The sequence below is a fragment of the Oncorhynchus kisutch genome, linkage group LG8 (genome assembly GCF_002021735.2).
Source record: "Oncorhynchus kisutch isolate 150728-3 linkage group LG8, Okis_V2, whole genome shotgun sequence".
NCBI lineage: Eukaryota > Metazoa > Chordata > Actinopteri > Salmoniformes > Salmonidae > Oncorhynchus > Oncorhynchus kisutch.
Window position 1 is genome coordinate 62,138,789 of NC_034181.2, and position 26,478 is coordinate 62,165,266.

Sequence of the window (26,478 nt, forward strand, 5' to 3'; positions counted from 1 at the left end):
AGTCCTGCCTGGCTGTCAGGACCTCTACAGTAGGACAAGGGAACAGCACACTACATAGGCTGACGACTGACTGACCGACTGACTGGTTCCTGTGACTGCTGGGCCAATGCTATGGGGAGCAGCTAGCTCCTTGGTGTGTCAGATGTAGAGAGCAGCTGTTGCTGGAGCAGGTGTTGGCTGGGTCCTGCCCTCCCTGTGAGCGAGAACAGTGTGCTACCCTGCATCCCGGTGATGGCTCCTCTCCATCAGGCCCTGACACACACACACACACACACACACACACACACACACACGCCACACTAGTTGCACCTCTCCTCTTCTCGTGAGAAGCTGGAGTGTATGTTAACTCATGGTACACATCCAGTCGTTACTAGCAATACCTCACGTAGTCGTCTTTATAGTCTAGCTCTTTCATAAAGATTTTCCAATATGACATCTGATATTGTCTTAAAGCCTGGGCCTTGGCTCCAAAACTGGAGTCCAAATCCTGATACAGGCGTGTGGGCAGCTGCCCGACACCCGGCTCCTCTCCTCAGCCACAGGCCTATTTTAACACGGACCAGAGAGACTTGTTTCTGCTATTAGTCGTCTGTATGCCCCACTGTCAGCGGATGCATGTGTGAGAGAAAGCGATTAAGAGGGGAGTTGGAGCTTAGTGTGCATGTGATTGAACTGTACATTGATCATCATGTGACTGAGGGCTTTGTGAGTGTGTGTGACTGATGTGTGAAAGTGAGTGTCTTAGCTGTGCTCTACTGTGGGACCCAAGCTTTTATCAGCCGAGCTGCTTTCATATCAGGCCCAGACTTTTATTGCAATGCGGCAGCACAAAGAATCGCCCTCTTCATATTGATCGTAAAACCTGATTGTTAAAGTACAGAAGGCGGTGGGTTATAGCCCAACACATCCAAGACAATCTCACATGGACCCTATCCCTGCCTTCCAACAAACTAAATGAGTCTTTCCTGTATATTTTCAGGGGAGGGAAAACCAGATTGTTTTGTATGGAGTGGTATTTTGGTCCAGAAGGGCCACCGTAGATGTTAGTCGGGCTCTGTAAATGACAGCTGTTGGTTGAGCGGGCAGTTCTCTGCACTGGGCCTTTTGTGTTGGTAAATATGGCGGTGTTGTAAAACTGCTTTACTATGTGTCTTCAGTCTGCGTTCTTTCCTTCTCTGTCTGCTCTCTTCCTGCTGCCGAGCCCCTCGCACCTTTTATACCCCTTTCCTGCCGCGCCGCGCCGCGCCTAGCAAACCCACCTAACGCTGCAGCTGTTCGACTCAATCAAATCAAATTGTATTTGTCACATGCTTCGTAAACACGCAGAGTGAAATGCTTACTTACGGGCCCTTCCCAACAATGAAGAGAGAAAAATATAGGGAAAAAATGTCAAAGAATAAATACACAATGAGTAACGATTACTTTGCTATATACACAGGGTACCAGTACTGAGTTGATGTGCAGAGGTACGAGGTAATGTACACACAGGTAGTGGTAAAGTGACTGCAATAGGATAGATAATAAACAGTAGCAGCAGCGTCAAGAGAATTAGTGCAAAAAGGGTCAATGCAGATAACTATTTAACTAACTGTTTAGTAGTCTTATGGCATGGGGGCTGTTCAGGACCCTGTTTCGAGATTTGGTGCTCCGGTAGCAGAGAGAACAGTCTATAACTAGGGTGGCTAGAGTCTGACAATTTTAGGGCCTCCCCCTGACACCGCCTGGTATAGAGGTCCTGGATGACAGCAAGCTTGGCCCCAGTGATATACTGGGCCATACGCATTACCCTCTCTAGCGACTTGCGGTCAGATGCCAAACCGTTACCATACCAAGCGGTGATGCAGCCAGTCAAGATGCTCTCAATGGTGCAGCTGTAGAACATTTTGAGGATCTGAGAGCCCATGGCACATCTTTTCAGCCTCCTGAGGAGGAAGAGGCGTTGTTGTGGCCTCTTCACGACTGTGTTGGTGTGTTTAGACCACGATAGATCCTTAGTGATGTGGGACACAGAGGAACTTGAAGCTCTTGACCCGCTCCACTACAGCCCAGTCGATGTGGTTGGGGCGTGCTCAGCCCTCCATTTCCTGTAGTCCAAAAGCTGCAGCCATCTAGCCGTACAACCCCCACAGATCACTAACACACACCCATAGGAACAGCCTGTTTATTAATGGTCTAATCTGACCGTGATGTTGCAGCCAGGTGTATCAGAAACATTGTTGTGCAGCTTACCTCTTGTTTTTGTAATTCCCAAACGGAGTAGAAAGGCTATATTCTGTCTGGAAGAGCTACTTTAGAGTCCATGTTATGTTTTTAATTTAGCACATCAATCTAAGGTAAATTGGCCACAACAGTTTACCAGCAGCATTATGTTTTATGCAACCTGGCTGTACAGGGTTCTTCGTTTCTGTTATGCTTTAAAGCACAAGCAAATTGACTTGATTTTGGCGGTGTACTTAGGCGCGTGTGCAGCAAGGACTCTGAACCTGCCTGACAGCCAGGACTTTGAACGTGTGTGCGTATATGCGTGTGCGTGCACGTCATTCTCTGCCCAGCCCCTTACATGGGCACTTGCAGTATGGCTAGCGTAGGTTGCTAAGCAACATGCTGCTCTAGTATTCTCATGTTTGGATATCTTTCATTTCAGAGCCTGAGAAGGTAGGAAGGAGGGGGGGCAGAGCTGTGTTAAATCGTATTTGTCACATGCACTGAATACAAGGAAATGCTTACTTACAAGCCCTTAACCAACAATGCAGTTTTAAGAAAATACCCCCCACAAAAGTAAGAGTTAAGAATAACAAATAATTAAAGAGCAGCAGTAAATAACAATAGTGAGGCTATATACAGGGGGTACCTGTACAGAGTCAATTTGCAGGGGGCACCGGAGTCGAGGTAACTGAGGTAATATGTACATGTAGGTAGAGGTAAAGTGACTATGCATAGATAATAGCAGAGAGTAGCAGCAATGAGGGGGGGTGTCGTCTGGGTAGCCATTCGATTAGATGGTCAGGAGACTTATGGCTTGGGGGTAGAAGCTGTTAAGAAGCCTCTTGGACCTAGACTTGGCGCTCGGGTACCGCTTGCCATGTGGTAGCAGAGAGAACCGTCTATGACTAGAGTGGCTGGAGTCTTTGATCTTTTTTAGGGCCTCCCTCGTACACCGCCTGGTATAGAGGTCCTGGATGGCAGAAAGCTTGGCCCCAGTGATGTACTGGGCTGTACGCACTACCCTGTGTAGTGCCTTGCGGTCGGAGGCCGAGCAGTTGCCATACCATGCAGTGATGCAACCCATCAGGGATGCTCTCGATGGTGCAGCTGTAGAACCTTTTGAGGATCTGAGGACCCATGCCAAATCTTTTCAGTCTCCTGAGGGGGAATAGGTTTTGTCGTGCCGTGTTACAGTCCAGGACTAAGCCCTTTGACTTCACATCATTAATTTCCATCTGTCATCTAGGCAAAAGATAAATGACCCTTCTCACCAAGCTAGGTGTAAAAAGGACAGGAAGGGAACAACATGACAGAGCGAGATGTAAACACGTTTCTCATGCCAATAAAGCCCATTGAATTGGGGAGACAGGGAGAGGAAGGTCTGTGTTGTTTATACTGTAGGCAGGGGGAGATGCTGATGCGAGGTGGAGCTCTCTGATCAGACACGCCTTGTGGAGATCCACGGAGGTAGAGGCTGGTCAAGCTGGCTTCAGCAACACAGAGAGGGAGAACCAGAGAGAGCGAGAGAGAGAGAGGGGCAGCGATGACGGAAGCCGGAACGAAAAACCTTTGTGTGCTTAATAACAGTCCTGGCACTCTGCCAAGGACTCTGGGAGTGTGGGATTAGCCTGAACAATCAGGACTGCAGGATCAAAACAAGGAGGCAGGAACGGCGAGGTCACAGAGCTACCATCTGCGCTGCCGCAGTGAGGGGGAGGGGAGGGGGAGGCCAGGGCTGGCGGCTCAGGCTCCACAGGCAACAATGAAAATCTGGAGGCAGTGGCAGCAACTCAGGCTCATAGTGCTCTGCTGTGTGCAGGCTCTGTTAACGGTCTAACCGCTGCAGCAGAAACACACACACACACACACACACACACCTAACCAAAACAGACTGATGCTGGTCTACTGCAAAGTCAACACACATGCACACACACATTCCCTGGCTTGTTTTTCTTTTCAAACAATTGTATTTCCATGTTGAAAAGCTCAGAATGTGTGGCCTTGAGGATTGAAGCACACTGAAGAAACATCTCACTCTGTCTCCATGTTAGAGAGGTTATCTTTATTCATTTCTGTCCTCACCCCCCTCCCCTCCTCCCCTCTCTCTCTCTCTCTCTCCTTTCTTTTCTTTCCTGGTCTGAGGCTGTAGGCTGCCCCCCACTCCTCCTCTCCTCTGCGCTTCCTGTTGTCTCCCTCGCTCTTTTCGCAAACATGAGCCCATGCACTTTTCACTGTGGGAGAGGCACAGAGCAGTGGCCAACGGGTTTTGCAATCTATGTTTGATGGAGCCAAGCAAGCACTCTACATGTTTGTAGTTTGTGTGCATAAGGAGGGTAGGAGGTCTGCTTGGTAAATATTACTGAAACAACTTCCAGGCTTCAGCTGTGATTTGGTTCGATACTGGTTGGGAATAACATGTTGTGTGTCCACAAGCCTCGTACTGCTTTCTGTAGCAGTTGTTTTGTTTGCTCTGATTTGCGCCGTGTCTCCAGTGGTGTAGCCTAGGTTACACTTTGGCAACTGACTCGTGAGGAAGACCTTTTTTGTTGTTGTGCGATATTTAGCCAACTACTTGTGTGATAGTCTCCCCAAAACAGAGAAAAGTATGCAGGTGGTGCCTTCTTTCTCGTAGTGAACATCATGGATGCACATTAATCCAACACGGTAATACCACAGTTTTACAAAGGTTTTCATGATACACACTCTTCATAAATATCCATCAAGTCCCAGCCGTTGTCCAACAGTCTTAAAATGTCAGTGTAAACAGGTCCTAGGTCCATCTGACTCCTTATCTCACCCTCTTTCCCTGTTTCCCTTTTGTCCCTTCGTTCCTCCACTTCATTTCTCCTCCAGGCCTCCTCTCTTTCCTTCCTCAGTCTCATTCCCACCGTTTCCTGCAGGCCACACGGTGCTGGCAGGAGGCATGTGCAGAGCTGGGGGAGGGGGGGAATGGTTCAGTCCTACCTAAGCATGGTGTGGAATGGCTCAGTCCAGCTGTCTGTTGCTCTTGCACTGCACAGGCGCTACTCTGTGAAGTTGTTTGGGAACTAGGCTACCAGGTGTCGTGTTAAAGCAGAGTCATGCTGCGTTTTGTAAGCGCAGATCTAAAATACTACAATAAAAAGCATCTGCTTCAGTCATAGTTCGCTCCAAATCATGAAATTATAAGCTAATTTACTTATGTGTAGCTGTTAGCCAAAAAGTGTTGCACTTCGGTTGTCAACTAATGAAAACAAAGCTATTTTCTGCAGAATGTGTTGCATAAATGTTTAGCCTGAAGGAAATCTACAGTTGCATGCCCCTGATTACTCTAAGGCAGGTATTCACAAACTGGGGTATGTAGTCGCAATGCTGTTGGGGTACTCCAAATAAAATGTGATTCACATTAAAAATATATATTTTTCTTCATCATATTTTCAAACAGTCCATTTATGTTTTTCAACGGGGTTATACATTTGGGTGAGGTCTTTTTCTCGCCTGAGTAGCCTCGTTTCACTGCCAAAAATAAAATGAAACCATCTAGTGTTCAGTGAAAGCTGGGTGCGCAATTACGCAGGTACTTTCACGAAGCGGATGACACAAACAACTGGATTCGTTATCCCTTTCATGCCCTGCCTCCAGTCCACTTAACAATACCTGAACAAGAGAGCCTCATCGAAATTGCAACAAGCGGTTCTGTAAAAAATTTCATTTAATCAGAAGCCGCTGCCAGATTTCTGGATTGGGCTGCGCTCAGAGTATCCTGCCTTGGCAAATCGCACTGTTAAGACACTGATGCCCTTTGCAACCATGTACCTATGTGACAGTGGATTCTCGGCCCTCACTAGCATGAAAATGAAATACATGCGCAGACTGTGTGTGGAAAATGATTTAAAACTGAGCCTCTCTTCAATACAACCCAACATTGCAGAGTTATGTGCATCATTTCAAGAACACCCCTCTCATTAACCTGTGGTAAGTTATTCACCATTTTCGATGAACAAATAGTTGTTTGTAAGATAGCTAATTAAAGAGCAAAATGATTTATTATTTGTGCCCTGGTCCTATAAGAGCTCTTTGTCACTTACCATGAGCTGGGTTTTGACCAAAACTCACACTCTTTCTTATGGTTAATGTGTCATATAGTGTGTGTGTGTGGCAGGGTTATAATGATGGCAAAAAAACATTTGAGAGTGCGCTAACCCTGGTGCGGGTCATCGGTGCTCGGGGAGAAGTTGTTGGGATATAATTGCCTTGCTTTCAGGGCATAACAGTAGAGTTTATACCTTACCGGCTCAGAGATTCGAACCAGAGACCTTTTGGTTACTGGCCCAATGCTCTAGGCTACCGCTAGGCTACCTGTGTAAACGCTGTTGACCCTCAATGTAAAACGCAGTTGAAGCGGTTTAAAATGCTGGTTTTTGGGGGGGATGGTCGACATTTTGAAAATGGTAATTTCTAAAAGCTAATACGACACTGGGGCTTCATGACATAGCCCGTGTGTGAACCCATATACGTTTCTGTAATAGTTTGTTTTTCATTCTTTATTCTCAATACTTACCATCACACCCTCCTCCCCTCTGTAATTCCTGACTGGTCAAGCACTTGTTTGATCTATCTAGATGTGTGTGTTTGAGAGACAGAAAAAACGAGAGGGGAAGAAAGAAATGTAGTGCATCTCGATTCAGCAGGCCTGTGCAATCCCCGGGCCGGATTAATAATGCATCCCAAAGACTGTGTGCTGCGGATGGGGGAGGAGAGTTTGGAGGCAGGGTGAGGAAGGGAGGGGTGATGTAATGTGTAACTGTATCCAGGCTGCTTTATGAAGAGGCTCTCTGCATTAGCACTGTGGCCTGGCCTCCTGGCTCAATCATCAATTATTCACATGCTCCTTTTAGTGCATCTCCCCTCCACTGGTCACACCTCAGTGCTGCTTCCTGCCGCTGCCCAGTCAACATGCTGTGACCAGTCAGGCCTCTCTCCTGTCTCCGCCTCTCCTCCATCTTCTGCCCCCTCCACACCCCCTACCAGCTGGTTTTGATGCCAGATGATTAGGCTCATATTAAAATTGAGGACGGACATGACCTGAGGGGACCTGCGAATTAAGATTCAAACGGCCACACCACAGTCCAATCAACTCCTTAGCAAGTGCTTAACTTGCGCTAGGGTTTAGGAGTGTTAATGGTTCACCAAACCCACCTTTTCGGTACGTATTTGGATTTTGGGATTAAGGTTCAGTTTTGGTACAGCGGGAAAGTTAAATGCCAACAGTTACTGTAGTTAATTTTGGTTTATTAAAGAAAATGCAAAGTGTTGGTATTCCTGATTTTTGTGAAAGCACATGACTCATCAAAAACCCTAATATAAAGTGATATGTGCTTGTGAATATGGTTCAGACATTGTATAGGCCTGTACTATAATGTTTTTCTTCCATAGAGAAAATGATGCTGCAGACTCTCAAAGGGGTCTGCAGCAGGTACTTATCCTCTCCGACTCCGGGGTAAAGTGATTAGCTATCACTGTTAAAGGAAAAATCCTCCCAAAAACCACCAGTTCCCATAATTTACACTGTTACATTTCTGGTTAACAAATGTTTAATTTTATCGTTACTTTAAGGTTGGTAGCAATTCAATCATTGTGGAAATCTGTTGCAGCTCAAGTCGACAACAAAACCCACAATGCAGTGCTCGCTGGAAGACTCATTTCAGTTGAATGCATTCAGTTGTACAACTGACTAGGTATCTCCTTTCCATTTCTCTATGGGCTGGCTAGCTAGGTACACTGCACTACAAAGGTATGTGGACACCCCTTCAAATTAGTGGATTCAGCTATTTCAGCCACACCTATTGCTGACAGGTGTATAAAATCGAGCACACAGCCATGCACTCTCCATAGAAAAACATTGGCAGTGGAATGGCCCTTACTGAAGAGCTCTGTGACTTTCAAAGTGGCACCGTCATAGGGTGCCTGCTTTCCAACAAGTCATTTTGTAAAATGTCTGTTATTGGGACGTGGAAATGTCTAGGAGCAACAACGGCTAGGCGCAATGTGGTACGCGGAATGTGTAAAAATCGCATGTCCTCGGTTGCAACACTCACTAGCGAGTTCCAAACTGCCTTTGGAATGAAAAGTCCGCACTAGAACTGTTCGTCGTGAGCTTCATGAAATACATTTCCATGGCCGAGCAGCCCCACACAATGCGCAATGCCAAGCGTCAGCTGGAGTGGTGTAAAGCTTACCGCTTTTGGACTCTGGACCCGTGGAAACTCGTTCTCTGGAGGAGTAATGGTCTGTGGTTGTTTATCAGGTTTCGGGCTAGGCCCTTAGTTCCAGTGAAGGGATATCTTAATGCTATGACATTCTAGACGATTCTGTTCTTCCAAATTTGTGGAATAGTTTGGCTAAGACCCTTTACTGTTTCAGCATGACAATGTCCCCGTTCACAAAGCGAGGTCCATACATTAATGGTTTGTTGAGATCGGTGTGGAAGAATTTGACTGGCCTGCACAGAGCCCTGACCTCAACCCCATCGAACACCTTTGGGATGAATTGGAACTCCGACTGCGAGCCAGGCCTACTGTCTCAACATCAGTGCCCGACCTCACTAATGCTCTTATAGTTGAATAGAGCAAGTTCCCACAGCAATGTTCCAACATCTGGTGGGAAGCCTTCCCAGAAGAGTGGAGGCTGTTATAGCAGCAAAGGGGGACCAACTCCATATTAATGCCCATGATTTTGGAATGAGATGTTCGACGAGCAGGTGTCCACATGCATTTGGTCATTAAGTGTAGCTAGCTGGTAAACTTAGCTACACACTATAATACCAAAGTCAATGTCAGCATGTGAAGTAAGTATCTCATTGGCTGTAAAATCTACCAAACAAGCTGCACTGTCAATGTAGGTGTGTACAATCTCACTATGTTCAACCTGCAGATCGATGTGCCATGCAGAGTGGATGCCACGGCATCATGCAATGTACCCTGGACTGAAGAGGCAGACAAATGGGAGAAATGTGGTGGACTCTAAATGACAAATGTCTGGAGGTAGGAATATAGCATAAATATGATCAATGGCTCATTAGAGAGACGACGACCTCGTGCGTTACGACGTCGGCCAGTGTTGAAATCTGACATGTATGATAGACGTTTTCGCAATCTAAAAGATGTATTCCTTTTAACTTCCAGTGGAGTGAGCGGCTTTATTGCATTGCTATGTCATACCGGCCAATTTCCTGCCTGCTTGAACGACAAAAGCTCAGACACTTATGAAATGATCCCGGGAACCGATAGAACATCGCTCAGAGATGCACAAAACAATATAACATTCAAAATGGGTGAATCTTTCCTACAGCTCTCTGTAGGTCCATCCGTCTGTGGTTAGCTCAACACGGGGTGCATTGGCCAAATCATTGACAACTGTGGCTTTAGCTTGCTTATATAGAGCAGGTACTACCGGTTTGCTGAAATGGGCGCGGGAGGGGAGTTCGTAATGTGGCTCAAGCACTTTCACAAGGTGCTGAATGACACCTCTTCTTCTCAACCGCTGAGAATTGGTGCATGTTTGCGGCTATAAACCCCCTATTGCTGGTGTAATTTCTTTGGCCCGGTCAGAATCCGCTGCAAAGGGCTGCTTGAATGCAGAGCGGAGAGAAAATAGTTTCTTTGTGTTTTCGTCTCACTCCACCGGTAGGAATACGGGGGTAATTTCGGCATAAATGTGTCAACATGTTTGAGGTGTTGACAGCTACATAGACTTTTCTCGTTGAGCAGTGGCAATATCCTGTTTTATCCCCAACTCTCTGTTAGAGGTCGGCCGATTATGATTTTCAACGCCGATACCGATTTAATCAGACTATTTTTTTAATAATAATGACAATTACAACAATACTGAATGAACACTTATTTTAACTTAATATAATACATCAATAAAATACATTTGGCCTCAAATAAATAATGAAACATGTTCAATTTGGTTTAAATATTGCAAAAACAAAGTGTTGGAGAAGAAAGTAAAAGTACAATATGAGCCATGTGAAAAAGCTAACGTTTCAGTTCCTTGCTCAGAACATGGGAACATATGAAAGCTGGTGGTTCTTTTTAACATGAGTCTTCAATATTCCCAGGTAAGAAGTTTTAGGTTGTAGTTATTATAGGAATTATAGGACTATTTCCCTCCATACCATTTGCATTTCATTAACCTTTGACTATTGGATGTTCTTATAGGCACTTTAGTATTGCCAGTGTAACAGTATAGCTTCCGTCCCTCTCCTCGCTCCTCCCTGGGCTCGAACCAGCAACACAACGACAACAGCCACCATCGACACAGCGTTACCCATGCAGAGCAAGGGGAACAACAACTACTAGAAGGCTCAGAGAGAGTGATGTTTGAAACGCTATTAGCGTGCGCTAACTAGCTAGCCATTTCACATCGGTTACACCAACCTCATCTCGGGAGTTGATAGGCTTGAAGTCATAAGCAGTGCAATGCTTGACGCACAACAAAGAGCTGCTGGCAAAACGCAAAAGTGCTGTTTGAATGAATGTTTACCCGCCTGCTTCTACCTACCACCGCTCAGTCAGATACTTAGATACTTGTATGCTCAGTCAGACTATATGCAACGCAGGACACGCTAGATAATATCTAGTAATATCAACAACCATGTGTAGTTAACTAGTGATTATGATTGATTGTTTTTACAAGATAAGTGTAATGCTAGCTAGCAACTTAACGTGGCTTACTGCATTTGCGTAACAGGCAGTCTCCTTGTGGAGTGCAACGAGAGAGAGGCAGGTCGTTATTGCGTTGGACTAGTTGTAAGGTTGTAAACTGTAAGGTTGCGAGATTGGTTCCCCGAGCTGACACGGTGAAAATCTGTCATTCTGTCCCTGAACAAGGCAGTTAACCCACCGTTCCTAGGCCGTCATTGAAAATAAGAATGTGTTCTTAACTGACTTGCCTAGTTAAATAAAGGTATACCATTTAAAAAAAATATATATATATTAAATCGGCGCCCAAAAATACAGATTTCCGATTGTTATGAAAACTTGAAATCGGCCATTAATCTGTCGACCTCTACTCTCTGTCCATCGTCCTTATCTGGGAAGCCAAACTGGAGATTTTAAATGGTGAATCCTCCTGGTTTATTGACCCCACTACTCGCCATCATACAGAAGTCGTTTCTGGCTGCGTTCACAAAATGTTTGATTATAACATGTGATAGGCTTTGGTTGTTTTAACAGAATAGCCTGAAATGTTAAACTTCGTATTAGGGCTAGACGCAACACTACCACTGTCATTTAATAAAGTCTTCCACCGCTGCCTGTTGCAACAGAGGTTATCTAGGGGAAAGGGGGCAGGGTAGAGGGTTTCAGAGGAGGCCTTGTCAGAGGTTGTTTGTTTAAAAGAGGGCTGCGATTGAAAGCAGACATCCTGGGTCTCAGGCCTGGGCCTCCATGTGCTTGTCCTCAATTTTCACCATTCTGACTGGGACAGCTCGTCTCCAATTTACCACCCAATACGTGCTGAAGAAGATGCTTGTGGTGGTGTTGGGTTGGAACCAGCAGGTACACGTTTGAAGCTGTCAGTGACAGACGCCTAGCATTTGACTGGGTCTGATCCAGACACTCCTACCCTTGGCGTTGCATTGAAATACACACGTATTCATGTTGCTCCTCTGTTTCTTGGGTGGTCAAAGCCAGTTGTCTTTGGTTTTACAGGGATTAAGCTAGGCTCCGTCCTACTTCTGCGCTGTTGTTAGTTCTACAGCGGTGTGTGTTTGTGTGTGCGTTCATGTGTATGTGTGCGTGCGTCTACGAAGTGAGTTGGTTTTGGTGCTGGCCGTGCTCTCAGGCTGAGGCTGTGTGATCCCTCAGGTTTCTGGCAGGGATCAGGCCCACCAGCTTTAGTGGTGACGCAGCAGAAACCAGACACACAGAGGAGAGAGAAGCTGAATCTCCTCAGAACACAGTCTCCTCCCCTCCCCTCCCTTCTTAATGCAGTAAGACAAGCTGGAGAATCCTGACCCAGAACAACACTGTTAACTGGCCGGGCTCCACAATGCTAGGCCTAGCCCAGAGTACTAGGCAATAACAACCAATGATGTATATACATCCTGGATGACTGACATGGGTGCGCTGTATTGAAGACACCGCACAGCCATCTTGGTGGTCCTCCACCATTGTAAAAAAAAAAAAAAAAAAAAGCTGTAGAAATGCATTTATTAATGTCTACGTTAGTTTTTGACATGTTTATTATATTAGACACTTTAATGCATACTTTTCAAATTAGATATTTTTGGAGTACTAATGTTACCGTCCCACTACTACGACAAAAACAAATACTTAAATACATGTCATTTTGTCTTTGAAACATTTAATTGAAATACTGTAGAATTCCATTGGAGGACTGCTACTACTGGGGAGTACCAACAGCTAGCATCAGCAATCCAGGGTTTATACACATCATTGATAACAACCCATGTGTTTGGTTTGTATCTGTTAAATGCTCTGTTTGTAGGCCCATCAATATTGGAGTGTGTATCACTGAAGCTCCTGCTGGGTTTGTTAGGCCTCCCCTCCTGGCTGATCAATGCCCTGTTTCTGTTGCTTCCTCCTCCACCTCTTCTCTTTTTTTAATTACCTCTATCGGGAAATGCTGAACAATTAGGCCTCTGCTTGGTCTATATGGGGATGAGCTCACTAACTAGCCTGTTTGCCTTATGCTGAGCAATTCCTTCCTCACCATATGGTGTTTTCTCTGAGCTAACCCGCTACCACTCTTAAAGGGATACTTTGGGATTTTGGCAATGAGGCCCTTTATCTCCTTCCCAAGAGTCAGATGAACTTGTGGATACCTTTTTTATGTCCCTGCGAGCACTTTGAAGGAAGTTGCCAACTAGCGCTAGCGCAATTGCTAACTAGCGTTAGCGCAATGACTGGAAGTCTATTGGTATCTTTTAGCATGCTTGTAGATAGCAATGACTTGAATTCTATGTGCTAGCATGCTAGTCGATACCCTTAGACTTCCTGTCATTGCGCTAATGCTAGTTAGCATTGGTACACAAAACTACCTCTAATTTCCTTCATACTGGACACAGACATAAATGGTATCCATGACTTAATATGACTCTAGATAAAGTGCCTTATTGCCAAAATCCCAAAGTATCCCTTTAAAGACCCTTGGTTTTAGTTTTTTCCCCCAGCATAACACAAACTTACACTTTATTCTTGTTTTGTTTCTCTGTATAAAGATATTTTCCTACATGACACCTTAGAAAATCTATTCATTCTCAACACACTGCTGCATAGAATGTTGTTTGCCACTTAAATATCAGACAGAACCTCTCTCCCGCTGTTGTGATTGGATGAGAGCTGTATAATATATTTCCGTAAAGCACCATTGGAGGAAGATAATTCCACCATTAGCTAGCTGTGTGCAGGATACTAGTTGTGTTGAATGCGGGCCCTAGTCTGGGATTTTGTCCAGTCTTGTCAATTTGTGTTTTAGCCAGGGACACGTCTCCCTCCCCCCTCTCCCTAAACAGGCTGACCTAGCTCGGCCTCATGCAGTGTGTGAAAACAGCTACATTGTATTGGAAAGGCTGGGGGGATGGGGAGGTGATTAGGAAACCATATCCAGGGCTGGGCTTCAAAGGGAACTGAATACTTCTGCAGAGCCTATTGATTAAACATGGAATGCTGTTGCCCTCATGTGCACCAGAGGCAATTCAATAGGCTTATACTAGGAAAGGTTCTATATATATGTGCCTATAGATCCAAGGCAGTGAGCAGATGAATCTACTTTTTCCCCCCAGTTAACTTCTCTAGGGTAGGGGGCAGCATTTTGGAATTTTTGGATGAAAAGCATACCCAAATTAAACTGCCTGCTACTTGGGCCCAGAAGATATGATATGCATATAACTGGTAGATTTGGATAGAAAACACGAACGTTTCCAAAACGTTTAAAATATTGTCTGTGTGTATAATAGAACTAATTTAGCAGGCAAAAACCTGAGAAAAATCCATTCTCGGAAGTAGTTTTTTTTGTTGGTTTTGTAGTTTTCTATTCAATGCCATTACAGTATCCATTGACGTAGGACTCAAATTGCAGTTCCTATGCCTTCCACTAGATGTCAACTAGATGTTTCAGGCTTGTATTCTGAAAAATGAGGGAATAAGAGCAGTCTGAATGAGTGGACCCTGCCGTGTCACAGAGCCTTTTCATACGCGCGACCAGAGAGAGTGCCTTTCTTGTTTACCTTTTATATTGACTACGTTATTGTCCGGTTGAAATATTATCGATTATTTAGGCTAAAAACAACCTGAGGATTGACTATAAACATCGTTTGACATGTTTCTATGAACTTTACGGATACAATTTTGATTTTTTGTCTGCCTGTTTTGACTGCGTTTGAGCCTGTGGATTACTGAAGAAAACACGCAAACAAAACGGAGGATTTTGGATATAAAGAGACTATCGAACAAAAGGAACATTTATTGAGTAAATTAATGTGCAACCATATGAAGATAATCAAAGGTAAGGGATTAATGTTATCTCTATTTCTGACTTGCGTAACTCTTCTACTTGGCTGGTTACTGTTTGTAATGATTTGTCTGCTGGGCTATGTTCTCAAATAATCGTAAGGTATGCTTTCGCCGTAAAGCATTTTTTAAATCTGACACCGTGGTTGGATTCACAAGAAGTTCATCTTTAAACCTATGTAAAATATGTTTTGTTTTGTTCTGAATTTTTATAATGATAACTTCTGTATTTGAATTTGGTGCTCTGCAATCTCACTGGATGTTGGCCCAGTGGTACGCTAGCGTCCCACATAACCTGGAGAGGTTAATGGTGCTTTCCTTAAAAGTATGAGTGGATTATTGTGAAAGCAGCCAGGGAAGCCTTTTGGGAATCTTTTCCTATGTGTGGTCGCTGAGAGGAGAGAGTGCAGACCTGTTTCCTACCAGGACCCTGCCTGAAGTGTTTTTGTGTGTCTGCGTGTTTATGTGCATCTGTTGTGGGGAATGTGTGTTGTTCCGTCTCCAACTAACTTCCCTGTCCTCATTTTCGATTATTTGAAAATTATACTTTTTTCAACGTATTTCTGTTTTTCAAACAAGCATTGCAGAGCTGGCTACAATTTCATTTTCATCCCCCTGAAAAGATAGAACAAATATTATGGCTGAACTCAAAAGTGCTGGTTGATAAAATACCTGTATTTATGGGAAAGATGTTTTGAAAGGGGTATTTTGTTGTTAAAGTATATTGTAAATTGGCAGAGTTATGTCCTTTTATGGAGTTATCAGAATTGTACAGGAAGGTCTGCTCAATCCAAGAGAACAACCAACTGATTACAGCATTACCCCAAAAATGGAGGAGGTAGGTGGCAGTGGAAGGAGGTAGGGAACTGGTCTGTCTGCCCAATATAAAGGATCAAAACTGTCAGAGGAATGAAAATAGCATAAATAGGAAAGTATACCAGTTTCATTTGAGGACCAGGATGTTGACAACTGTGCCATACAGATTGCAAAATAGTTTGGAAGAGATTTTTGATGTACCGATTCCATGGTACAAGGGTGTATGAGTAAAGTTAATAAGTAAAACGACGCAAGATTCAAGACTTTGTGCTTTTCAGCTAAAATTACTATATCGAATTCTTGCCACCAACAAAATGTTTAATATTTGGGGCATATTTTATTTATTTTATTTTACCTTTATGTAATGAGGCAAGTCAGTTAAGTTATGGCATAAAATCATCGAAGCTCTGCAGATTTTGTTGTGAGAATACAGAATCAATAGATCATTTCATTTTTCAGAATTGCCCTCAGGTAGCCTGTTTCTGGTCTCAGGTTCAGGAATGGCTGAAAATGCATAACATTAATCTAAAATTGACCCTAGAAATAGTGTTGTTGGGAGGTCTGGAGAGACCGGGTCAGTCAATTACTAGTATACTAATACTCTTAGTTAAAGTATTTATCTTCAACTCGCAATCTGTGGATTCGATTAGATAAATTGTACGTTAAACATCACAGCATAGTTGAAAGATACAGTGGGGCAAAAAAGTATTTAGTCAGCCACCAATTGTGCAAGTTCTCCTATGTAAAAAGATGAGAGGCCTGTAATTTTCATCATAGGTACACTTCAACTATGACAGACAAAATTAGAAGAAAAAAAATCAAGAAAATCACATTGTAGGATTTTTAGAGTGGAGTTGCTGTGCGGGAGATAGAATGATGGTCAAAGATAAGTACAAAAATAAAGTCAAAATAAAACATAATAAAAAGTAAGTTTGAATGACACTGAGGGGCAGTGTTTAAGAGCTGATGCCGGTTTTTACCTGAGGCTGATGCCGTTTGTTGTTTTTTTTTTGCATTGTTTGCGGTTTTCTTCTCTTTTCTTTTTTTCTCTTCAGTTAATTTTTTTGGTGCGTTGGGGGGTTCTTGGGAATGGAATTAATAGTATTTTTTATTTCTTCTTGGGGGGGGGGGCTGTGGGAGGGGTCTCGGGTGGTTGAGTGACAGCTATTTGGGAACTGTGGGGGGATCTTCGAGGGTTCGGGTTCACGTTTTTTGGCCTGGTGGGAGATCTGTCAACGTGCCCTTGAGCAGGGTATTGACCCTGGATGCTTCTGTGTATTGCTCTGAATGGGAGTCTGTTGGATGACTGGTGTGGTGGAGTTGTTGAGCGGCTTCACTGCAAGTAGATGGTATGTTTCGGTTATTCAATCAAGTAAATGACAACTTCCCTGTCTTCTCCTCCTCAAGCTGTTCTGTTGGAGAAAGAACACAGAGAATCACTCCATTCTCTCTCCCAAATATTATCTCAATACTCTACCCTGCAATGTTACTTCAGTTCTATTGCTCTCTCCATCTCTCCTGCTCTTCATTCATAGCCCCTTCTCCCCCCTCTCGCTCCTCTGTTTTTCCTCCTCCTCCCCTCCCCTATGAAGGTGCAAGCAGAATAGAGCCAAGTAAATACTTCTCTATGCGGAAGCACAACCCTCTCTTCCACACACTGCCTATGTAGGTCACCATGACTCATTTTTCTACGTTTCACATGCCCACGGATTTTTGCACTCCACAGATTCTCACATTCAGAAGGCAAGAAAGAGAGAAAATTAATGTGGTTTGGATTTGGTTAGGGCACCATTATTTAATTTGAATACATTTTTCTCTGCCTTTTTTATTTTATTTTGACCAAGTATCTGTGTGATTTGTGAGCTATTTGTCGTGATTGATTTGTTTTCTCATTTTGGAATGATGCTGCATGATGTCGTCATGCAGCGTGTTGTTTTTGTGTGAAATTTGCCAGGCCAGTCCCCCTGGGAGGTTCTATGGTGTTTGTCTCAGAGTTTCATGTTCGCCTTTCAATGTACTAGAACTAAAATCAAGGAATGCAAAGCAGAGGGAACATGTCATGTTTAAACGCAACCCTTCTCCTCAACACAGCCGTCACAGCCTTCACTCTGACCTAATTGTTGAAATCCACTAGCAACCAACCAGAAAGCATAGGCTACATATCCTGTTTTTAGAAATGCAGGGATCTTCTCCACTGGGTGTTGTATGGTTGATGGCTTAAAATCACATGGGAGCAGAAAAGCTTGTTACTTAGTTTGTGCTGCTCTAATGTACTGTAACTTACTGCCAATTTTGTCGGCTAGATCTCCAAGAATCCGAGTGTGAAACGATGGTCATTGGCTGTGTGTTTACTTATGCACTCAAGTGAGTGACTGGCTGACGTATTATAGGACCGTTTCTCTGTGTGTTTGTCTCCCCAGCTGGGATTTGGGCTGTGTAGACCAGGGCAGGGGCTGTATGGCACGGTACAGTGACTTTGGGTTTGCTCTGATCTAAGCTGACTGCGTCTGTGACAGACTTGGAGCTGAGACTCTGGCCTACCCGAGAGAGCTCTGGCCCACTCTCTGCCTCTGCTCGCACCTTATCTGGTCGAAACTAACAGACTTAATGTGCTTTTAAATTCATTACATTTCCCCCTAATTTGTTTAGCAGGCTGGGGTGCAGAGTTTAGGCCTATGTGAAGTGGAAAAATAGGGTGCAGACATAATATCTTGCACTTACTTTCCTTGAGTGTCTCATTCATTAGAAACACTAAGAATTGGTCGTATTTTACCGTGGGTTGTGTTTTGGCAGAGGAGAGGCAGAGATTTGTTGTTGAAGGGAGCACGGCACAGCGTAGCTGTTTCATTCTGGAGGGAGAACCATGCCCACTGTAGGTAGTAGCTCTTACAATATCTCCAGCTAACACGCATGTAACTCCCAGGGGTTGCGTAAACGTCGAATTCTGCGTTTTTCTTGCAAAAAAAAAAGAAGAAAACATATGAACTATATTTTGCTGCGTTTTTTTAAACGCAGATCTGTAATGCTTCTTATTGTTATTTCTGCTCGGCTTCAGTTACATTTCGCTCCAAAACGGGATGTAAAAGGACAAATTTAGTGCGCTTCAGTTGTACTTCACACTGATAAATATTTACTATTGTCTTGATAAATCCGATTCCTGCATTCATGAACGGGCATTCGATCAGCAGACAACGCTCTGACTGAAGTACCTTTCTCCGGTGGAGTTTTTCTTCTGATCAATCTGTTGAAGCGAAATGAACACTGTCGACTTTCAATATAAAATCCAGGTGAAATGGTTTCAGACGCAAGGGGTATGCATTTTGATGGTGGAAGCCGCCTAGTGATGACTATTTAACAGTCTGATGGCCTTGAGATAGAAGCTGTTTTTCAGTCTCTCGGTCCCAGCTTTGATGCACCTGTACTGACCTCGCCTTCTGGATGATAGCGGGGTGAACAGGCAGTGGCTCGGGTGGTTGTTGTCATTGATGATCTGTTTGGCCTTCCTGTGACATCAGGTGCTGTAGGTGTCCTGGAGGGTGGGTAGTTTGCCCCCAGTAACGCGCTGTGTAGACCGCACCGCCCTCTGGAGAGCCCTGCAGTTGCGGGCAGTGCGTTTGCCAGACCAGGCGGTGATACAGCCAGACAGGATGTTCTCGATTGTGCATCTGTAAAAGTTTGAAGGTTTTAGGTGCCAGGTCATTTGCGCCGCCTTCACCACACTGTCTGTGTAATCAGTTTTTTCAGGCTAAGTTATTACTTCTAAACATAATACGGTTAGGGGTGGATTCCTGTTGTTTGGTTTACTGTTTAAACAGTTGCTGAGATTATATTTGGTAATCAATTCCAAAAGGACTACTTTTATGAATAGTCTATGCAGCCTGTAAATTAGATCAAGGAACCAAGCAACAACACTGCCCCCACGGCTGTGGAAGGATGATACGTTTTCAATTTTCAGGTAGTAAAACAACACTATGTCGAATGTCAGCATATTACAAGGAGCTGCCCCTTTTTGTGTGGAACAATGACATTGAGTGTTGCAATCTAGCATCTGCGTAGAGCTTGTAGTAATCTTTAGTGTTTTGGCTGTAAACCCAAGTCAATAGCCATGGCATTCCAAGGCTCGACATTTATCTAGCCCAGTCCTAACTGCCCATCCCAGGTTTATACCATGAGTTAAACCCCCAAAAAAGACGCCACCACCTGAAAATTGCTTTGTCCTAAATGGTTCTGACTGCTATTTGGTTTAGCACTGACACTACCCACCGAGCTGTCCATGGTGGATGTGCTCTGCTCTTAAAGTTGCCATCTTAGTGACAAAATGACAGTTTCAAAATGGGACCATTATGTCAAATTGAGATTGAGCCTCCATGCAACTTTCCCCAATCTTTTTTTAACCTGTTGGCTGCTGAGGCCAAGCAGATGAGATTTAAATCTGCTTTACGCCCCCTCTTCATATTTGTCTGGGACTGTTTATAAAGGCAGCCCTATTTAAGTTACACAAAGGGTGGAAAGAAGGTGTGTAATTGTTTTTATTTGTTTCCATTTCTGTTTTCCTGGAAGTCTTCACTGTGAACAAGTGATTGGTTCCAGTGTGGGAAGGCAGTTCTTCTCCTGTTCTCCACACATGGCCCCCAGTATCTGCATATGAATGTGGCCTTCTGCTCAGAGACTGAGTGGAGCCCCAACCTTCTCCCAATGCCCCCCCACTCACAGCACAGGGGCCCCTGCTCCCCACATGCTGTTATGCAATCGTGTGTGTGTGTGTGTGTGTGTGTGTGTGTGATGACACTGAAGGAGGGAAGGCCTGGAAAGATGTGTGTCAAGGGAACACTAAACAGGAGTCTTGTGGTGGGGGATGGAAGGCTGGCTGGATGCAGACGCCTGTCACAGGCGTTTAGAAATGACGCAGAGGCCTTGAAGAACAGCTACATGCCCTGGCCTACTTTTCGGAGCCGATAGCGTGCGCACGTGTGTCCTTTTGTGTTCCCCTTTCTGTGTCGTCTTTTATGGCAGTGTGAGCGTGCCTCTTGATGTAAGGAGCATACTGAGGATTTTGATGAGTCACTCAACCGCGCAACGACTAAGGGAAAGATAGGAGGACAAAATATACAACACTGCAGCCCCCCTCCCCTCTCTGAAAACATCCCGTCGTTGCATCCTTAGTTGGGCTGAAATGTATTAGACTACCTTTCACAGTGTTGGCCAAGTCAATTTGGGGGCAACGCTGTACTGGAACATAAGAGAGACATGCAGAGGGCGAAGGGAGAGCGTCAGGAAACCACTAGGGAGGTTGGGGGAAAATGTGAGCTTTGTGGAGGGAACATGAGTGGCCGGGTTTGCAGTCTGCACATTCTCATGCGTGTATCATCTTTCCCTTCTCCCCAGTCTCAATGCACCCCTTGTCCTGTGAGCGCCCAGGCTGTCGTGGATCCCGTGCCCCTGCTGTTCAACTGGTAAGACCAGGGGCCGCCGTCCTCGGGCTCTCTTCTCCACCCAGCCCAAACAAAAACCAATTACCACCACACGAGCTAACGCATCCAATCTGTTGCCCACATGTCTATCCGTCTCAGGCCAGCCTACCTGATGTTCCCTCCCCAAGTCCCCCTCTCTCTCCCTTGCCTGGCTTATCTGATAGAGCTGTATTATATCAGCAGCTCTCTCTCTCTCTCTCTCTATACTCCACATGTCTGCTGGCCCAGTCACATGCTGCAGGCTGCCTGACCAGACCAGTGGAGGCCTCATCTCTGTGCTATCAAGAGGTGTCTATCACGAGCAGTGGTGTATCATTACAGCCTTACCAGGCCTTGTCTCTGGCTGGGTAATTAGGACTCTGGGCCAGTGTGGTGCAACTCCTGGTACGCCAAAACCCTCAACGACACGTTTCTCATTTCTCTCCACTCTGTCATTGCCTCCCTCTCTTCGCTGATTGGCTGATTGCCTTCCTGCTCGTGGAGAGAAAATGTTTGCAGCTTGTCAAATTTTTCCATGAGAGTGAGTGGGGCGTTAGCAGTGGGCCATCAACAGGAAATTCCGGGCTGAAAGAGGGAAGGAGAGAGGGAGCACGGCAGGAGAGGGAGAGCTTATAGCTTCAGGAGAGTGCAGTGCACGGAGGCCTGCCTGTCTCTTACCTCTCTTTCTGCTGTGTAAAGCTTTCAGAAATACTAGAGGGGCTGGGTGTTTCTGAGACATGGGTACAGAATGAGAGAGAGCTGATCTCTCTCTCTCTCTCCCTTCAGCTAACAGGGTTAGACAGGGACTATGTGAGGTTCAGGCTGCTCACTGCCTGTGTTGCGGTAGAGCTGCCGAGTGTAAAGCTTTAATTGTCTAAATCACACATCTGGTTGGTGTCTGGAAGTGTCTTGCAGCTTTGATTACAGATAGAGTGGTGATGTCCTGTGAAAAAGGAAGAACTGTCCCCTCAGGCCTGCACCTCTGTCCATTACTGCAGTTTCCATTCAGAGAAGTGCAGAGCTGGAACACACACACACACACACACACACACACACACACACACACACACACACACACACACACACACACACACACACACCACACAGAGATTTACTCTCTCACTCAATCACACAGACACAATTACACAGGGAAATGGTGTTGTGACTCCGGTGTTTTCATGTCTTTTCCCTCCATTGATGTGATAAGTCAGGCTGGTGTTTTGACTTTTATGTTTGAGGTCATGGGGTTAAAAGTTTGGCGAACACAGGACATAGCAGGGTGTGTAAAAGTGCAAGCTACAGAACCCATGCGAACGAGGAAGTGTTTTCAGCACTGGAAAGGCTGACCGTCATGTGGACTCAACTCATTTACATTTTTAATTACTCCCCCGTTTTTATAGTTGGCCCTCCCCACCCTCGTCCTTGACTTTTCCTAAATAAATCTATATAACAACACACTGTCGTTGTTAGAATCTTAATGTCGCCAACAGTAATTTTTGTAATACGCAGTTTTAAGAGGACATATCACCCACCCATTCACCACCAGTCATTCACAGCCAGCCAGCCTGCGCAGATGGCCCCATCAAAACTATACCTAAACTATATTGAAACAAACTTCACACATATTAGAGTTAGCCTAACGACAGGATTAAGTTGACAATAGTCTGACCGTGACGATACTATGAATTGTCTAATTGTATGAAGAGATGGGCACAGCTTGAAATGTTGACGTCCAAAAGACACGTCATTGGCTGGAAAGGGTGGTCCTTCAAGGCCTTTCTGGTGTTAAGTACTGTCACCTGGTTTCTGCTGGACAGGTCGTTCATTTGTATTATTGACATGGAAAAGAGGAGAGAGGAATAAGTTGAAGAGATCCCCCCCTCCCCTTTTACCCTCCTCATCAACCCCCTCTCTGAGCCTGAGGGGTCACGGCCTTCCCACTCCCCCAATGAGGCTCCAGAACAGAGTGGCCTTTGTGACAGAGAAGCCTGTCCATACATTGAGCTGAAACCCAATAGGGGCCAAACACTGTTGCTCCCTGCCTGGGCTAAATCAGGCCAGGGCTCAATAGCCAGGGCTCTTTGTCCTTTCTGGGGCCAGGAACAGGCGCAAGGCTCAAATACAGACACTATGCGAAGGGGGAACACCAGCCACACCTATACAAGTGTTTTTCTACCACAGTCAACCAAGGAACAGATTGAAAGAAAGCACATTTCTTGGCACGGAGTGCAAGAGAGCAATTTCTTTGGTCTATGGTTGTCACAGGAAAACATTGGTCTGGATTTGTGAAGTCATTGTTGACGCTAATCCCTCATGTGTTGTGTGTGTGTGTGTGTGTGTGTGGACAGACTGCCATGTTCAGCTGACCGTCTCCGCCGGGGAAGTCTTGTGACTCAGATCTTTTGTTTTACACAGAGGACTCCGCTCATAGCTGGAGTGAGTGTGTCCCAAACACCTTGATATCCCGCTGCAGCCGCCCACACAGCCCTGGTTCACTGGCTTCAGCACTCTGGAGCCATTTCAGCCCAGCCAGCCACCCCCATAGGGAACCATACAGCAGAGCTGTGCCCTGTTGGCATTGCACTGACGTAAACAGTGAACAGAAGAACGTTACTACGCCTTCTTACTGACTATGCAAATAGCTCCTGTGAGAAATGATCTGGTATCACCGTGTCAGCCTTCCCCCTCGTTCTACCGCTGTAAAACTAGGGCCAGACAGTCTCTCACTGGGTACAGATGTATGCTATTCCACATGGTACATTCTGCAGGAGTCACAATAATGGAGGAGGCCTGGGTTAAAGTGGTGAACGGGTTGGCTTTATGTTAACACTTGCATTAAAGGCCTGTATTAAAATCAGTGAGGAAGTCTGCTCGGAGCCTCTTAAAAGCACTCAGACCCAATACTGGCTGCTGGGAGCGAGGCTCCCTAAAGTGATTTTATTGCAGTCATTACTTTTCCCAATTGACTGATATTTACTCCAGGAGCGTTGTGCCAGCCGGCCTCGAGGCCTGCTCTGCAGTCATTGTGGGGGAGGGAGCACCAGGGCAAATGGTGCTAGTCTGGTTCAGTGCTGCCCCAGGGATTGATACGGCCATGCTGCTCTCCAAGATGTACAAGCTCAGAATGTGAGTCTGTTGCCATTGTCTCCACTACCTAGCGCAGGCTAAAACTCTGTCCACAGGTGTCCTTCTCTCGGCACAAATCAAAGCTGCTGGCTAAAGTTAAATATAGACTTCGTTTCCTGTATCGTAATCGCTCATCTTTCAACCCCTGCTGCCAAACTAACCTTGATTCAGATGATCATCCTACCCATGCTAGATTAAGGAGATGTAATTTATAGATCATCAGGTAAGGGTGCTCTCTCGGGCGGCTAGATGTTCTTTATCATTCGTCTATCACATTTGCCACCAATGCTCCTAATAGGACACATCACCACACTCTATACTCCTCTGTAAACTGGTCATCTCTGTATACCCGTCACAAGACTCACTGGTTGATGCTTATTTATAAAACCCTCTTAGGCCTCACTCCTCCCTATCTGAGATATCTACTGCAGCCCTCATCCTCCAACACCCATTCTGCCAGTCTGTTAAAGGTTCCCAAAGCTCACACATCCCTGGGTCACTTGTCTTCTCAGTTCGATGCAGCTAGCGACTGGAATGAGCTGCAACAAACACTCAAACTGGACAGTTTTATCTCAATCTCTTCATTCAAAGACTTAATCATGGACACTCTTTTACTGACAGTTGTGGCTGCTTTGTGTGATGTATTGCTGTCTCTACCTTCTTGCCCTTTGTGCAGTTGACTGAGCTCAATAATGTTTGTACCATGTTGTGCTGCTACCATGTTGTTGTGCTGCTACCATGTTGTGCTGCTACCATGTTGTTGTGTTATTTGTTGCTGCCTTGCTATGTTGTCTTAGGTCTCTCTTTAGTGGAGTCTCTCTTGTTACGATGTGTGTTTTGTCCTATATTTATATTGTATTTATTTTTAATCCCAGGCCCCTGTCCCCACAGGAGGCCTTTTGCCTTTTGGTAGCCAGTCATTGTAAATAGGAATTTGTTCTTAACTAACTTGTCTAGTTAAATAAAGGTTAAATTAAAATGTTTAAAAATGTATATAACTCTGTCGTGTGCTGTGCAGCTGTCTCTCTCCAAGCTTAGCTGTTTTCCTGAGGAGGAAGAGGTCATCTTGACTGGAAGGTAGTGGGGCTTCCTTTCCTTCCCCCACCTCCTCCCAATTCCATCTGCTCCCTTGAACAAGGCCTGTGTGTGTATGCCGCTCCAGCGCTGCTAATGGAGAGGGCTTCCCAGAATGCACTGTAGCGTGAGGCTATGTGCTCTGAATTCAGAGTGGCTGCTGCTCTCTCATCGTCTAGTAGTCAGCTATGAGGAGGGGGAAGGAAGACTGTTTTTATTCCATCTCATGTTGTGAGCTTATAGCTAGTAGGCTTATTTCTCCATCTCGCTCTCTTTCTCTCTCCTTTTTCTCTCTTCTCTCTCTCACCTGCCTCTCCTCTCTTGCTCTCTCTCTCTCCTCTCTCGTCTCCTTTTTCTCGATTTTTCTCTCGCTCGCTCTCTCTCGCTCTGTCTCCTTTTTCTCTCTCATCTCTCTTGCTGTCCCTCTCCTCCTCTCTTGCTCTCCCTCTCCTCCCCTCCTCTCTCTTGCTCTCTCTTGCTCTCCTCTCTCGTCTCCTTTTTCTTCTCTTCTCCCCTTACACATGTGTGGAGTTTTACTGCCCAGTGACACACACAACATGGGCAACCAGTCACAGCTCAGTGACACTTCAGCCTCACTGAGGAGGGAATATTATCCCTTTCATACCAAGACATTTTCCCACCAACTTTACCATACCGCCAATGCATTTTCTTTGTCTGAAAGGTATTTCCGGTATCACAGACAAAACTACATAAGTATTTCTATTCCTACCGGAGGAATTTGCTTTCACGAGCTTGTTGTCACTCAGGTCACCATGACAATTGGGCCGACCAACCACTGCTACCGCACATTAGCTAACCAGGCTATCTGCATTGTGTCCCACCCCACACCCGCCAACACCTCTTTTACGCTACTGGTACTCTCTGTTCATCATATATGCATAGTCACTTTAACCATATATACATGTACATACTACCTCAATCAGCCTGACTAACCGGTGTCTGTATGTAGCCTCGCTACTTTTATAGCCACGCTACTGTATAAAGCCTGTCTTTTTACTGTTGTTTTTATTTACCTACCTATTGTTCACCTAATACCTTTTTTGCACTATTGGTTAGAGCCTGTAAGTAAGCATTTCACTGTATTCGGCGCTCGTGACAAATAAACTTTGATTTGATGATCACAACAGGGTCAAAGTTTAATGTCTCTTGCTTCCTCCTGGCAAAAGCAATGGCGATATGAAAGGTGAATGGTGACAAGAATGTGGTAAACATTTGGCTGTTTCAAAGGGGACCATATAAACATTGCCCAATTCTTTTTTTTAAGCAAT

General features: G+C 45.1%; 1 protein-coding gene across 1 annotated transcript in view; it reads left to right on the plus strand.

The window, feature by feature from the left end:
* The window catches only part of LOC109895279 (ankyrin repeat domain-containing protein 11-like), a 139,551-nt gene that overhangs the window by 54,398 nt on the left and 58,675 nt on the right, over nucleotides 1-26,478 (plus strand). Inside the window, 1 exon segment of the mRNA XM_031830784.1 lies at nucleotides 20,925-20,992. The gene's annotated coding sequence lies outside the window, so the exon portion shown is untranslated.